This window comes from Schistocerca americana, chromosome 3 (genome assembly GCF_021461395.2).
Source record: "Schistocerca americana isolate TAMUIC-IGC-003095 chromosome 3, iqSchAmer2.1, whole genome shotgun sequence".
NCBI classification, from domain to species: Eukaryota; Metazoa; Arthropoda; class Insecta; order Orthoptera; family Acrididae; genus Schistocerca; species Schistocerca americana.
The window spans coordinates 958,795,795-958,810,480 of NC_060121.1; the positions used below are offsets into that span (position 1 = coordinate 958,795,795).

The window sequence follows — 14,686 nt, forward strand, 5'->3', positions numbered from 1 at the left end:
GGAAGCAAATAGGCACCTCGCCTGTACTGCAATCTTAGTACAAATGAGATCAGTTCAAAATGGTTCAAATGGCTCTGAGCACTATGGGACTTAACTTCTGAGGTCATCAGTTCCCTAGAACTTAGAACTACTTAAACCTAACTAACCTAAGGACATCACACACACCCATGCCCGAGGCAGGATTCGAACCTGAGACCGTAGCGGTCGCGCGGCTCCAGACGGTAGCGCCTAGAACCACTCGGCCACAACGGCCGGCTGAGATCAGTGAAACGTCATCTGTGGTAATACAGATGGGGTATGAAGAAGAGAAATACACTCCTGGAAATGGAAAAAAGAACACATTGACACCGGTGTGTCAGACCCACCATACTTGCTCCGGACACTGCGAGAGGGCTGTACAAGCAATGATCACACGCACGGCACAGCGGACACACCAGGAACCGCGGTGTTGGCCGTCGAATGGCGCTAGCTGCGCAGCATTTGTGCACCGCCGCCGTCAGTGTCGGCCAGTTTGCCGTGGCATACGGACCTCCATCGCAGTCTTTAACACTGGTAGCATGCCGCGACAGCGTGGACGTGAACCGTATGTGCAGTTGACGGACTTTGAGCGAGGGCGTATAGTGGGTATGCGGGAGGCCGGGTGGACGTACCGCCGAATTGCTCAACACGTGGGGCATGAGGTCTCCACAGTACATCGATGTTGTCGCCAGTGGTCGGCGGAAGGTGCACGTGCCCGTCGACCTGGGACCGGACCGCAGCGACGCACGGATGCACGCCAAGACCGTAGGATCCTATGCAGTGCCGTAGGGGACCGCACCGCCACTTCCCAGCAAATTAGGGACACTGTTGCTCCTGGGGTATCGGCGAGGACCATTCGCAACCGTCTCCATGAAGCTGGGCTACGGTCCCGCACACCGTTAGGCCGTCTTCCGCTCACGCCCCAACATCGTGCAGCCCGCCTCCAGTGGTGTCGCGACAGGCGTGAATGGAGGGACGAATGGAGACGTGTCGTCTTCAGCGATGAGAGTCGCTTCTGCCTTGGTGCCAATGATGGTCGTATGCGTGTTTGGCGCCGTGCAGGTGAGCCCCACAATCAGGATTGCATACGACCGAGGCACACAGGGCCAACACCCGGCATCATGGTGTGGGGAGCGATCTCCTACACTGGCCGTACACCATTGGTGATCGTCGAGGGGACACTGAATAGTGCACGGTACATCCAAACCGTCATCGAACCCATCGTTCTACCATTCCTAGACCGGCAAGGGAACTTGCTGTTCCAACAGGACAATGCACGTCCGCATGTATCCCGTGCCACCCAACGTGCTCTAGAAGGTGTAAGTCAACTACCCTGGCCAGCAAGATCTCCGGATCTGTCCCCCATTGAGCATGTTTGGGACTGGATGAAGCGTCGTCTCACGCGGTCTGCACGTCCAGCACGAACGCTGGTCCAACTGAGGCGCCAGGTGGAAATGGCATGGCAAGCCGTTCCACAGGACTACATCCAGCATCTCTACGATCGTCTCCATGGGAGAATAGCAGCCTGCATTGCTGCGAAAGGTGGATATACACTGTACTAGTGCCGACATTGTGCATGCTCTGTTGCCTGTGTCTATGTGCCTGTGGTTCTGTCAGTGTGATCATGTGATGTATCTGACCCCAGGAATGTGTCAATAAAGTTTCCCCTTCCTGGGACAATGAATTCACGGTGTTCTTATTTCAATTTCCAGGAGTGTATTTTGGAGGGAAGAGGTTTACCATAGTCACCCCCTCTCTCCCTCTCATCACTCTCTCTTTTTCAGCTCGCAGTAATACTTGAACTGTACTGAACTTATGAAGAGCTGTGCACATTGCTGTCTCAGTCCAGGTCTCAGTATTTCTAAATCTCAGAACCTTGAATCGTCGTTACCAGATTGTTTCCTATTTACGTCCCAGAAGATATTTCGTGTTTGTGTTGTCATTCAGTAACCTGCCAGCTTCAGTAACATCCACGAAGTCCTGAGCGTAACAAACCTACACTCTCCAAGCTTTTAGCAGTGCAGGGAGTAGTGATCAGGCTGCGTGTACTTCTTTCTGATGGTTACCACGTGGGTATCACCAGATGCGAAGCTTGGATTTCCGTATTTGTCACTGGAATTACTCTAGTCGGATCACACCCTCCTCCCACTCCCCAGCCCATTGGCACCTATCCTTATATTTCTCAGTAGGGTGGTTGGTTGATTTGGGGGAGGAGACCAAACTGCGAGGTCATCGGTCTCTTCGGATTAGGGAAGGATGGGGAAGGAAGTCGGCCGTACCCTTTCAAAGAAACAATCCCGGCATTTGCCTGAAGCGATTTAGCGAAATCACGGTAAACCTACATAAGGATGGGCAGACGTGGGATTGAACCGTCGTCCTCCCGAATGCGAGTCCAGTATGCTAACCACTGCGCAATCTCGCTCGGTTTTCTCAGTAGGGTCACCTATTGCAAACTATTTCTAAATTTTATTTTCTGACAGTAAATTGCATGACTTTATGGTCCAAAATTAGGTTAATGGATTAGGAAAAGTAATTAAAAAAGAAGAAATGGGATATAATAAAACAAAATAAAAATAAACAAAAAGTGTTTCCATCAAGGTGGACGAACAATCTCACATTGTTTCACGCAGACACAGGTTAAAAGAATTTAACAGAAGTGATGTAAAATGTGTTATACGTGCGACGATAAAATGAAGATTAAATTAAACAAAATTTGGTCAAATGTTTTTATTACAGAACTAAAGAGTAGGGAGGAAACTATACTATAAATTTTATTAGAAACAAAAAAAATACAAGAATATTAACTGACGGAATCTCAGGCTGAACAACAACACATGCTTAAAAAAAGGAACTAAATATATTACGTGGTAATCATACAAGTCTGTGCACCAATGGGCTTACATTAGTATGGGAAAACAGAAGATCTCTAAGAAGGGTTACAGGAACTGATAACTGGCACAAAGTCCTCCTACCGCTTGATAATATTGGAGGTTTCTGTCAGACAAGTAATATGAAAACCAAATAAAGATTTTTCAGTGGAGAACTTGAACACCAGAAATGACAGAGGACATACAGTACCACAGTTTGTCGGAAACGGTACTTTTGTCCTCACTCACCGTTCCAAGAGAATGTATATAGAAAATGGAAAGAATAAAAATTGAACAAGGCATGAAGATCCTCTGTTTCTAATGCTATTAATCCATCTTCCATTACGTCATCTTATAGGTCTTTTCTTGCCGATCGTAATCAAGCGAAGAAATTCCTTGCCCATCTTCCATCCTCACATCTGTTTACTGGTTATATGTCCCAACCATCTCCATTTCATTTTTATTAGTCATAATTCTATCTTTCACTCCATTCTGCACTCTGATCTAATTGTCTGTCTTCCTGAGTCCAATACTAACTCATAGTCTATCGCTCGTTGAGTCATTGTCTGATTTCGAATAGTTTTGTTGGTAAACATCATGGATCTCCATCCTCAGACAAAACTAGTAGTAAACACTCATTGGAAGCGTTCTTTTTCACACCCGTAGGAAGCCTGGCTTTGAAATGCCTATTTTGTTTTAAAGTGTGCTCAGGTCCATTTTTACACTGCTGTTTACTTCTTTAAAAATCCACTGCGACGAAAGGTTAATTTGGTTAACATATTTCTCTGTTTACAGCCTTAACTAACTGTGCGCTCTTGTGCCAGCTGGTACGTGTGAATTTAATCAACTCCAGTGAACAGGTGTAGTATCCAAGTTTCGTGAAAAGTATAACACGGACATTTGGCTACCAAAGAAAATAATAATACTGTATTATTATTTATAGTTTTCTCAATAACAGCCGCGGATGGAAATGGTAATTTTCGTGTTCCCGACTTTTCGAACATGCAAGCCTTGGACTGAGACGCTATCGCCTTGAAAAGGAGCAACCGTGAGCTGGCGAATGGTGCCGGGGAAGCCCTCTAACTACGCCCCTGGCAGGAATTGCGGAACTGTAGAGTGAATTTCCTTTGTGCGACAAGCCCTTCCTACCTGAAAAGAACAGGCCACTTCAGTCGAGACGATAGGAAATGTGCGGAACCCCGATGCCGTTTCGCGTAAAATATAGCATTCCAGACAAAGGGTCTGTCTCTGTTCTGTAATAAAGGACGGCTGGCATACGGTGGGTAGTGGGCTGAGCCGGTTCGTTTTGGGCGCGCCAAAGTGGAAAGCTGTAGGAGAGGTCGGCGTCCGGCTTTGAATATGTGCTCTCGTTCTGAAACTATTAGTTTGATTTAAGGCTGCTACAAAGCCCTAGCAACTCGCATAGAACTGAGGTGACGTCCGGCATCAATTGGTAGGCGTTGACCTTTCATTAGACTCTTGAACTGCGAAAGACGTAGTCAAAAAGTTTAATTAACACCTCCAAGAAATTATGTTACATAATTAATTATGGTTCCGTGCCTCAGTCGGTAAAAACGGAACACTTACAGGATCTAATAGGATCACTTCTTGTTGTACGTCTGTCTGTCTGTTCGTCTGTTAAGACTCCTTTTTCTTAGGACCTGGTATATGTATGGAGTTGAGATTTATGTCACGTACTAAAGCCTAAGGTCCACTGGCATTTTGAAAAATTGAAATCCTACGTCAATGCAGTCAAAAGACACGGGCAATTACGTCACACATTTTGATACTCGCAAACTCACTCATTAAACCCTGTAGGATACTTCCCGTTGGACTAGACTCATGAAATTTGGCAAGAAGCGAAGTTTTACGGTAAAACCAAAGGAAAAAAATGAGAAAACTCTAAATTTGTGAGTATATGTCACAAAAAAAGTTTTTCATTTGCTATCTGTCTGTTGTGCATCCCTCTTTTAAGACCTGTTTTAGTCAGGAAGGGGTAGACGTTATCAAGATGAAATCTGCGTGACATACTAATGTCGATGGTCCCTTGACGGTATAATAAACGTTAACTTCTAAGTCAGTAAAATAAAAAGGTACGGCTATTTATGTCACACATTTTGATAACTGCAAACCCACGTATCAATACCTAAAGAGTAACTTACTTCCCGACGACGTCGGAGCAACTGGCTTCCCGATGACGTCAGAATGTGAGCCGACGCAGTAGTGTCCTGAGTAGCAGTTCTTTGTACAGCGGTGCGTAATGGCGCTCTGCAGAGACACACAAACGGAAGTTTTGTTACCCGATTTGATACTAGAAGGAAATACGTTTCTGAAAGTCGATTTATTCGGTATAAGGAATTATCCAAGTATTCTATTGAAACGGAGAGAATCGCACAAGACTTTACGATAAGATCCTAGTAAATCCCATGAATGCACTAAAATGTGTGTGTCTACATTTGATTACGTTCTTAAAAAGATCGATGCACGCTCGAGAGTGCCCTGAATCAATTTCCATTCAAGTATATCGCAAGAGGGAAAACTTACAGTGACCTTGATTTAAGTAAAAGTCAGGTCATTTTTTTAAATTTTATATAAACGAAAATAGTATTATACAATTCAAACAATTCCATCTAACATCACTAGTGCCAAGAAATTTGCGAGACACGCTTGTAAATTAGTGTTGCCAGAACAACGTTACGCTTCTTTGCTATTTCGCTCCAAATGGCTCTGAGCACTGTGGGACTTAACTTCTGAGGTCATCAGTCCCCTAGAACTTAGAACTACTTAAACCTAACTAACCTAAGGACATCACACACAGCCATGACCGAGGCAGGATTCGAACCTGCGACCGTAGCGGTCGCGCGGTTCCAGACTGTAGCGCCTAGAACCGCTCGGCCACACTGGCCGACTATTTCACTCCATATCCTCCTTTCCAATCGACCTGTTTTTATACTAAGAATGACTAGATTTCTAAATTTCTGGCGTTTCGTGTACCGCTGTGATAGTTTCCTCAAATGCCATGGCTCGCCGCTCGCTGTACGCTCGAGGAACATAAACTGGTTTATGCCTCACTTGTGCGCTTGGCTGATGCTGTTACCGCCTACTGCTGTCGCCTGCCGAAACGTCTGCCACCAGGACACTTCCCTATCGTCTAATAGGTTTATGTCGCACTCTGCGGAGGAAACATCGTTCAACTCTGACCGCCTCGTTCCACTCAGGTCACGGCCTCATCGATGCACCCTTTGGAGGCGACAACGTCTCCGCTATGGCTTGCATGTCCAAAGAGTCTGCAATACGAACATTACCTTTTCCGTGCTCCGCTATTACTGAGAAAACTATAAATTACATACAAAATTATAGCATTTTCTTGCAGCTTGAAGCCTTAGCCGAATTTCCTTGATATGCTTTTCATGGAACTTGGCCACTATCCCTGTTTGAGAGATTAGATTATTTTCATATTTTCCAACTGACACAGGAACGCATGATTACTTCAGAACGTAAACAAATAAACGCGTTAACCAAATTGAGGCCGTACGCCACAATTCCTCTCCTGTGCCAACCTCTTCATCTCAGAATAGCTCTCGCGACCTACGTCCTCAATTATTTGCTGGATGTATCCCAATCTCTGTCTTCCTCTACAGTTTTTGCCCTCTACAGCTGCTTCTAGCACCATGGAAGTCATTCCCTCATGTCTTAACAGATGTCGTACCATCCTGTCCCTTCTCCTTTTCAGTGTTTTCCACATATTCCTTCCTTCTCCGATTCTGCTCGGAACCTCTCCATTTCTCACCATATCAGTCCACTTTCGTCTGTAGCACCAAGTCCCAAATGCTTCGATTCTCTTCTGTTGCGGTTTTCCCGCAGTCCATGTTTCACAACCGTACAATCCTGTACTCCAGACGTACATTATTAGAAATTTCTTCCTCAAATTAAGGTCTATGTTTGATACTAGTAGACTTCTCTTGGCCAGAAATGGCCTTTTTGCCAGTGCTAGTCTGCCTTTGTTGTCCTCCTTGCTCTGTGCATCATTGGGTGTTTTGCTACCTAGGTAGCAGAATTCCTTAACTTCATTTACTTCGTGACCATGAATCCTGATGTTAAGTTTTTTCGCTGTCCTCATTTCTGATACTTCTCATTACTTTCGTCTTTCTTCGATTTACACTCAGTCCATATTCTGTACTCATTGGATCGTTCATTCCATTCAGCAGGTCATGTAATTATTCTTCACTTTCACTCAGGATAGCAATGTCAGCACCGAATCATATCATTGATATCATTTCCCCTCGAATTGTAATTCCACTTCCGAACCTTTCTTTTATTTCAAAATGGTTCAAATGGCTCTGAGCACTACGGGACTTAACTACTGTGGTCATCAGTCCCCTAGAACTTAGAACTACTTAAACCTAACTAACCTAAGGACATCACACACATCCATGCCCGAGGCAGGATTCGAACCTGCGACCGTAGCAGTCGTGCGGTTCCGGACTGCGCGTCTAGAACCGCTAGACCACCGCGGCCGGCTCTTTTATTTCCATTAACGCGTCTTCGACGTATAGATTGAACAGTAGGGGGGAAAGATTACATCCCCGTCTTATACCCTTTTTAATCCGAGCACTTCGTTCTTTTGTCGTCCACTCTTACTATCCCTCTCTCCCTATAGCATACCGCTATTTTCCTCAGAATTTCGAACATCTTGCACCTTTACATTGTCGAACGTTTTTTCCATGTCGACAAATCCGATGAAAGTGTCTTGATTTTTCTTTAGTCTTGCTTCCATTAATAACCACAACTTTATAATTGCCTCTCAGATGCCTTTACCTTTCCTAAAGCCATTCTGATCGTAATCTAGCACATCCTCATTTTTCTGAACATTAGTCTTGTCAGCAACTTGGATGCATGAGCTGTTAAGCTGATTGTGCGATAATTGGCGCACTTGTCAGCTATTGCAATCATCGGAATGTGGATGATATTTTTCCGGAAGTCAGATGGTATGTCGCCAGACTCATACATTCTACACACCAACGTGAATAGTCGTTTTGTTGCTACTTCCCCAATGTTTTTAGAAATTCTGATGGAATGATATCCATCCCTTCTGCCTTATTGGATCTTAAGCCCTGCAAAGTTCTTTGAAATTCTTATTCCAAAACTCGATCCTCTGTCTCACCTAAATCGACTCTTGTTTCTTCTTCTATCAGATCTGACAAATCTTCCCCCTTATAGAGGTCGTCAATGTACTCTTTCCACCTATTCGCTCTCTCCTCTGTATTTGACAGTGGAATTCTCGTTCCACTTTTAATGTTATCACCCTTTCTTTTAATTACACCGAAGGTCGTTTTGACTTTTTATATGCTGAGTCAGTTCTTCTTACAATCATATCTTTTCCGGTTTCTTCGCATTTTTCATACAGACATTTCGTCTTAGCTTACCTGCTCTTCCTATTTATTTCATTTCTCAGAGGCTTGTATTTCTGTATTCGTGAACACCCCTTAACATTTTTCTACTTCCTTCTTTCATCAATGAACTGAAGTACTTCTTCTGTTACCCATGGTTTCTTCGCAGTTACCTTCTTTGTACCTATGTTTTTCTTTACAACTTCTGTGATTGCCCTTTTTAGATATGTCCATTCCTCCTCAACTCCACTGTTTACTGAGCTATTCCTTATTGCTGTTTCCGCAGCCTTAGAGAACTTCAAGCGTGTCCCGTCATTTCTCAGCACTTTCGTATCTCACTTCTTTGCATGTAGGTTCTTCCCGACTAAACTCTTAAACTTCAGCTTAATCTTCATCACTACCATATTGTGATCTGAGTCTATATCTGTTCCTGGGTACCTTTCCTACCTGTCTTAAAGGGAACATCTGCGATAATTGTTTATTACCAGTTTTGACTTGAGGTGGAGATCCGTAGTTTTCCCAAGCAAAAACCATTCTAAATATGACAGTGACTCAACGAGCGATAGAGAGACGAGTTAGTAGAAGAGACAGGGAAACGGACAAGTAGAACAGAAGGCAGCACGGAGTGGAAGACGGAATTATGACTATAATGACAATGAAATTGAGATGGGTGAGACATGTTGCCAGGGTAATAGATTGAAGATTGGCCAAGAAAGTTCTTCGGTTGATTCATATCGATAAGAAAACACATAGAAGAAGATGGTTAAATTACATCAGAAACGTAGGACCGTAGTATTCTGCCTATTTTTTATTGTGTCTTATTTTTCTTTTGGAAGGATATTTTAAGAACGAGCATATTGTTCTCACCTACTTCTATTAACGTATGCGCTCTGTCATTTCTGGTGTTATATCTGAAGTTCTCCACTGAAAAATATTTCTTTGGCTTTCCTCGTATTTTTGCGTCAGAATCACCTATGACTATCAAGCAGCAGTAGGACTTCCTGCCAATTACCAGTTTCTGTAACTCCTTGTAGACGTCTGATAACCAGAAGTCAAGGCCTCCCAGACTATGACATGCAGTTCTTTTTGTTAAACGTTGATACGGAAAAGTATATAAAACCTATAAAATCTTAATTCAATAGGCTAGTCAGTGAAGCCAAAAAAGGAGTGTTTTAAGACACTCCTCAAAGACATGAACAGCAGTGATGTACACAGTGCTCGTAGCGTGAATGAAAAATATAACACTTTTGTTAATAAAGTACTTACCTTATTATACACTCCTGGAAATTGAAATAAGAACACCGTGAATTCATTGTCCCAGGAAGGGGAAACTTTATTGACACATTCCTGGGGTCAGATACATCACATGATCACACTGACAGAACCACAGGCACATAGACGCAGGCAACAGAGCATGCACAATGTCGGCACTAGTACAGTGTATATCCACCTTTCGCAGCAATGCAGGCTGCTATTCTCCCATGGAGACGATCGTAGAGATGCTGGATGTAGTCCTGTGGAACGGCTTGCCATGCCATTTCCACCTGGCGCCTCAGTTGGACCAGCGTTCGTGCTGGACGTGCAGACCGCGTGAGACGACGCTTCATCCAGTCCCAAACATGCTAAATGGGGGACAGATCCGGAGATCTTGCTGGCCAGGGTAGTTGACTTACACCTTCTAGAGCACGTTGGGTGGCACGGGATACATGCGGACGTGCATTGTCCTGTTGGAACAGCAAGTTCCCTTGCCGGTCTAGGAATGGTAGAACGATGAGTTCGATGACGGTTTGGATGTACCGTGCACTATTCAGTGTCCCCTCGACGATCACCAGTGGTGTACGGCCAGTGTAGGAGATCGCTCCCCACACCCTGATGCCGGGTGTTGGCCCTGTGTGCCTCGGTCGTATGCAGTCCTGATTGTGGCGCTCACCTGCACGGCGCCAAACACGCATACGACCATCATTGGCACCAAGGCAGAAGCGACTCTCATCGCTGAAGACGACACGTCTCCATTCGTCCCTCCATTCACGCCTGTCGCGACACCACTGGAGGCGGGGTGCACGATGTTGGGGCATGAGCGGAAGACGGCCTAACGGTGTGCGGGACCCTAGCCCAGCTTCATGGAGACGGTTGCGAATGGTCCTCGCCGATACCCCAGGAGCAACAGTGTCCCTAATTTGCTGGGAAGTGGCGGTGCGGTCCCCTACGGTACTGCGTAGGATCCTACGGTCTTGGCGTGCATCCGTGCGTCGCTGCGGTCCGGTCCCAGGTCGACGGGCGCGTGCACCTTCCGCCGACCACTGGCGACAACATCGATGTACTGTGGAGACCTCACGCCCCACGTGTTGAGCAATTCGGCGGTACGTCCACCCGGCCTCCCGCATGCCCACTATACGCCCTCGCTCAAAGTCCGTCAACTGCACATACGATTCACGTCCACGCTGTCGCGGCATGCTACCAGTGTTAAAGACTGCGATGGAGCTCCGTATGCCACGGCAAACTGGCTGACACTGACGGCGGCGGTGCACAAATGCTGCGCAGCTAGCGCCATTCGACGGCCAACACCGCGGTTCCTGGTGTGTCCGCTGTGCCGTGCGTGTGATCATTGCTTGTACAGCCCTCAAAACTAGCACAGATGGGACCAGTCTACAAAGCCATGGACTAATCATGGAAGAAAGGTTTCTTGTAAAATAAAAAGTAAACTGCATCTGTCAGTTAGAAACAAATCTGTTGTTGACACTATAGCACATTACAAGACACGCTGCAAAATATTGATGATAGTAATACGGACATCATAGGAAATGTACTACGCGAGAAAAATAATCACATCAGATAACAAAATAAACACAATATGGGGCATGGTGAAGGAGGAGACAGGTGGAAACATAAAAGAAGAGGGGCAGACAGCATTACGAGTAAATAATACAGATGACTTCCTTACTGGTCTTCGCACCATCAACAGAACAGGCTCTGCTAACGGTATACTACGCCTTCCACATCGCTGGCAACGGGATCTACACAACGCTGGTGACTACTTTGAAGGACAGTAACAGGTGCAAACATTTAACTCTTTTGTATCGGTTGTGAATAAATGGTTGCCACTATTTAAGTTCCAACCCTCGTATATAAATCAGTCCACTCTCACCCCAGAACAAGCAGTTTTATTCATTTCCACCAGTACTCCAATATATGCCCAGTTTCTGTTACTGTTTACTGTAAATGCTAATAGTCCCCCAATATAAAATTTCCCCCACACACAATGTTTAAAGTCATACATAAACCCTGCTAGCACATCTGCATTTGCCTCTTTTTCTAGTTACAGTTGTCTTTACCATATAGCCGCGTTCTCCTTTCGTTACCCTGATGTTGTGTAGCTTCATTCTGAACACATAATACATTAACTATACTTAGAGGAGTAATTTCCTTAATAAGGAATGGTTTAAGTCTGTTCGATACATTGGTTCTTTTTCTTAATACCTGTGGGAAAAACATCGTTTGCGAGAACCAACTCTAATTCAGTAATATCTGTATCCGATGGTATGGTGGAGAACACTGTCCTAGATTGGGGAAAATATGTTTCTCCTTCTTTAAAATAAAGATTTTCTGGAGTCGCTGTTACGAATTTCCAGGCATTTTACAGGTTGATAATTAAAACTAAATGCAAAGGAGCATAATTTATAAGCTTTTCTCTGCCTTAAGTGTCTGAGAGGTTGACACTATGTTAAAATGCTCCCAAACCCCGTCAAAACTTCTACCAAATATATCCAAACTGCAATAACCTGTTTCCAAAACTACAACATCCATCATGACAACTCTCAGTTCCTCCACCACACAAGAACGCCCCTTACTAAATTGGTTTTTCTCCAGTACATGTGATGAAATGTAACACAGGTCTTCGATATGTCTATGGAAACGACTTCAATCACAGACATGCAGAACGTAGCTAAAATCCCAGGCAGTTATTCTGTGAACTGATGCATTTCCACTAAACTCTAAATGTAAATACAGATATCCAGCAAGAATATGTCGTGGCAGAATTTTACTGATTTTATGACATTTTTCCTTACTTTCGATATTTATCGATATGTATATACACTTATTGCTTACTGGATGTAGCTTGCTATTTCTAATTATACCATCCACCTCCAATATGTAACCCAGTAACCCAGACATGATATCTACAAACAATCAAAAAATTCCACACACACACAAATGGATTTCTATGGTGAGACAGGGCGCCGACCTTATTCTGTTGTAAATACACAGATAGCAGATCATAGTTACGCTAGTTCGTGTGCTGGGTGCCGAAGCTGGGACTTCTCACACCCTCTCTCCCTCACTCCACTGACACCTGAGGCTGTCAGCAGCAGGGGGAGGTGATCGGCTCCAGCATATTGAATAGCGACCACCTGCAGTGATCACAATTGTCTCTGGTCGCAGTGTCTGACCCCCTGGTGAGTGCAGCCGTTGGAGCTGCCTCTTCGCACCACAAGACGTAGCCGAGGGCCATAGCATGCTGTTGGCTGTTCAGTTCCTCACCTATCTACATCTACATCTACATGATTACTCTGCAATTCACATTTAAGTGCTTGGCAGAGGGTTCATCGAACCACAATCATACTGTCTCTCTATCATTCCACTCCCGAACAGCGCGCGGGAAAAATGAACACCTAAACCTTTTTGTTCGAGCTCTGATTTCTCTTATTTTATTTTGATGATCATTCCTACCTATGTAGGTCGGGCTCAACAAAATATTTTCGCATTCGGAAGAGAAAGTTGGTGACTGAAATTTCGTAAATAGATCTCGCCGCGACGAAAAACGTTTTTGCTTTAATGACTTCCATCCCAACTCGCGTATCGTATCTGCCACACTCTCTCCCCTATTACGTGATAATATAAAACGAGTTGCCCTTTTTTGCACCCTTTCGATGTCCTTCATCAATCCTACCTGGTAAGGTGTAGTGTAAGCTGTCTCTTTAGTGGACTTGTTGCATCTTCTAAGTGTCCTGCCAATGAAACGCAACCTTTGGCTCGCCTTCCCCACAATATTATCTATGTGGTCTTTCCAACTGAAGTTGTTCGTAATTTTAACACCCAGGTACTTAGTTGAATTGACAGCCTTGAGAATTGTACTATTTATCGAGTAATCGAATTCCAACGGATTTCTCTTGGAACTCATGTAGATCACCTCACACTTTTCGTTATTTAGCGTCAACTGCCACCTGCCACACCATACAGGAATCTTTTCTAAATCGCTTTGCAACTGATACTGGTCTTCGGACGACCTTACTAGACGGTAAATTACAGCATCATCTGCGAACAACCTAAGAGAACTGCTCAGATTGTCACCCAGGTCATTTATATAGATCAGGAACAGCAGAGGTCCCAGGACGCTTCCCTGGGGAACACCTGATATCACTTCATTTTTACTGTGGTGAGACAGGGCGCTGACCTTATTCTGTTGACAGATAGCAGATCACAGTTACGCTAGTTCGTGTGTTGGGTCCCGAAGCTGGGACTTCTCACACCCTCTCTCCCTCATTCCACTGACACCTGAGGCTGTCAGCAGCAGGGGGAGGTGATGAATAGTCAAGTATTACACTATTGTTCCTGAGATTGGCATTTCCTAGAAATACGTTTGATCTCTGCAGACCTGAAATAATACATCTCTGTCAACCCCAGCACCTGCCAAAGCAGAACACCTGTAGTGGATGGACCTCTTTGTATACCATCAGCGACAGATCAGAACAAGCCTTGAAAACCAGAATCCCTATGTATAGGAGTAGAACAGAGAGGGAAGAGGAGAGGTAGGAGGGAGGTAGGACTGGTTCTAAACTGCGTAGTTGCAGCCACACTTCGAGGTAAAGACACATGCATTGTTCTGCTGTAAGGTTTTTTTCCGGTAGTTGTGTGATGTTACTACAGTGTTTTGTCTTCCTGTAGGAACAAGGCCAGGATGCGCACATAGCGTAATATAGTCATTGCTACTGTGTGTGTGTGTGTGTGTGTGTGTGTGTGTGTTCTTTTTTTTAATAGTTACTCATGTATAAGAGGATTACATCTCTCTCCCCCTAAGACTCACTGGTACCAGTCACAAGAAAAACGCGTCTATCCATTCTGGAAAATTCGCTCAATATTGGTTACCGTTTTGTTGTTTGGTCCCACCAGCATTATGTTATCGGCGAAGTCTTCTACTCACCATAGTGTGTGAAATTTGCTAGCTGGATGTATGTTTAAGGAGTTTTGGATGGTTTTAAGTGCTAATTTTGTAGTATATTCAACACAAGATTCAATGTTCTCGGAGCAACATTCATTGTACCAAGCACAAGTTCATACCATGAGAGTGAGTTTACGTTTATTTAGCTGGAGATTTCATTGATTATAGTACTATATCCGCTATTTGCACTGTTG

At 44.5% G+C, this 14,686-nt stretch overlaps 1 protein-coding gene across 1 annotated transcript in view; it reads right to left on the reverse strand.

Annotated features, from left to right (window-relative positions):
• Window positions 1–14,686, reverse strand: part of LOC124605850 (insulin-like growth factor-binding protein complex acid labile subunit) — a 155,279-nt gene that overhangs the window by 101,459 nt on the left and 39,134 nt on the right. The window contains exon 2 of the mRNA XM_047137783.1: window positions 5,048–5,153. The gene's annotated coding sequence lies outside the window, so the exon portion shown is untranslated. The remainder of the gene's footprint in view (window positions 1–5,047; window positions 5,154–14,686) is intronic.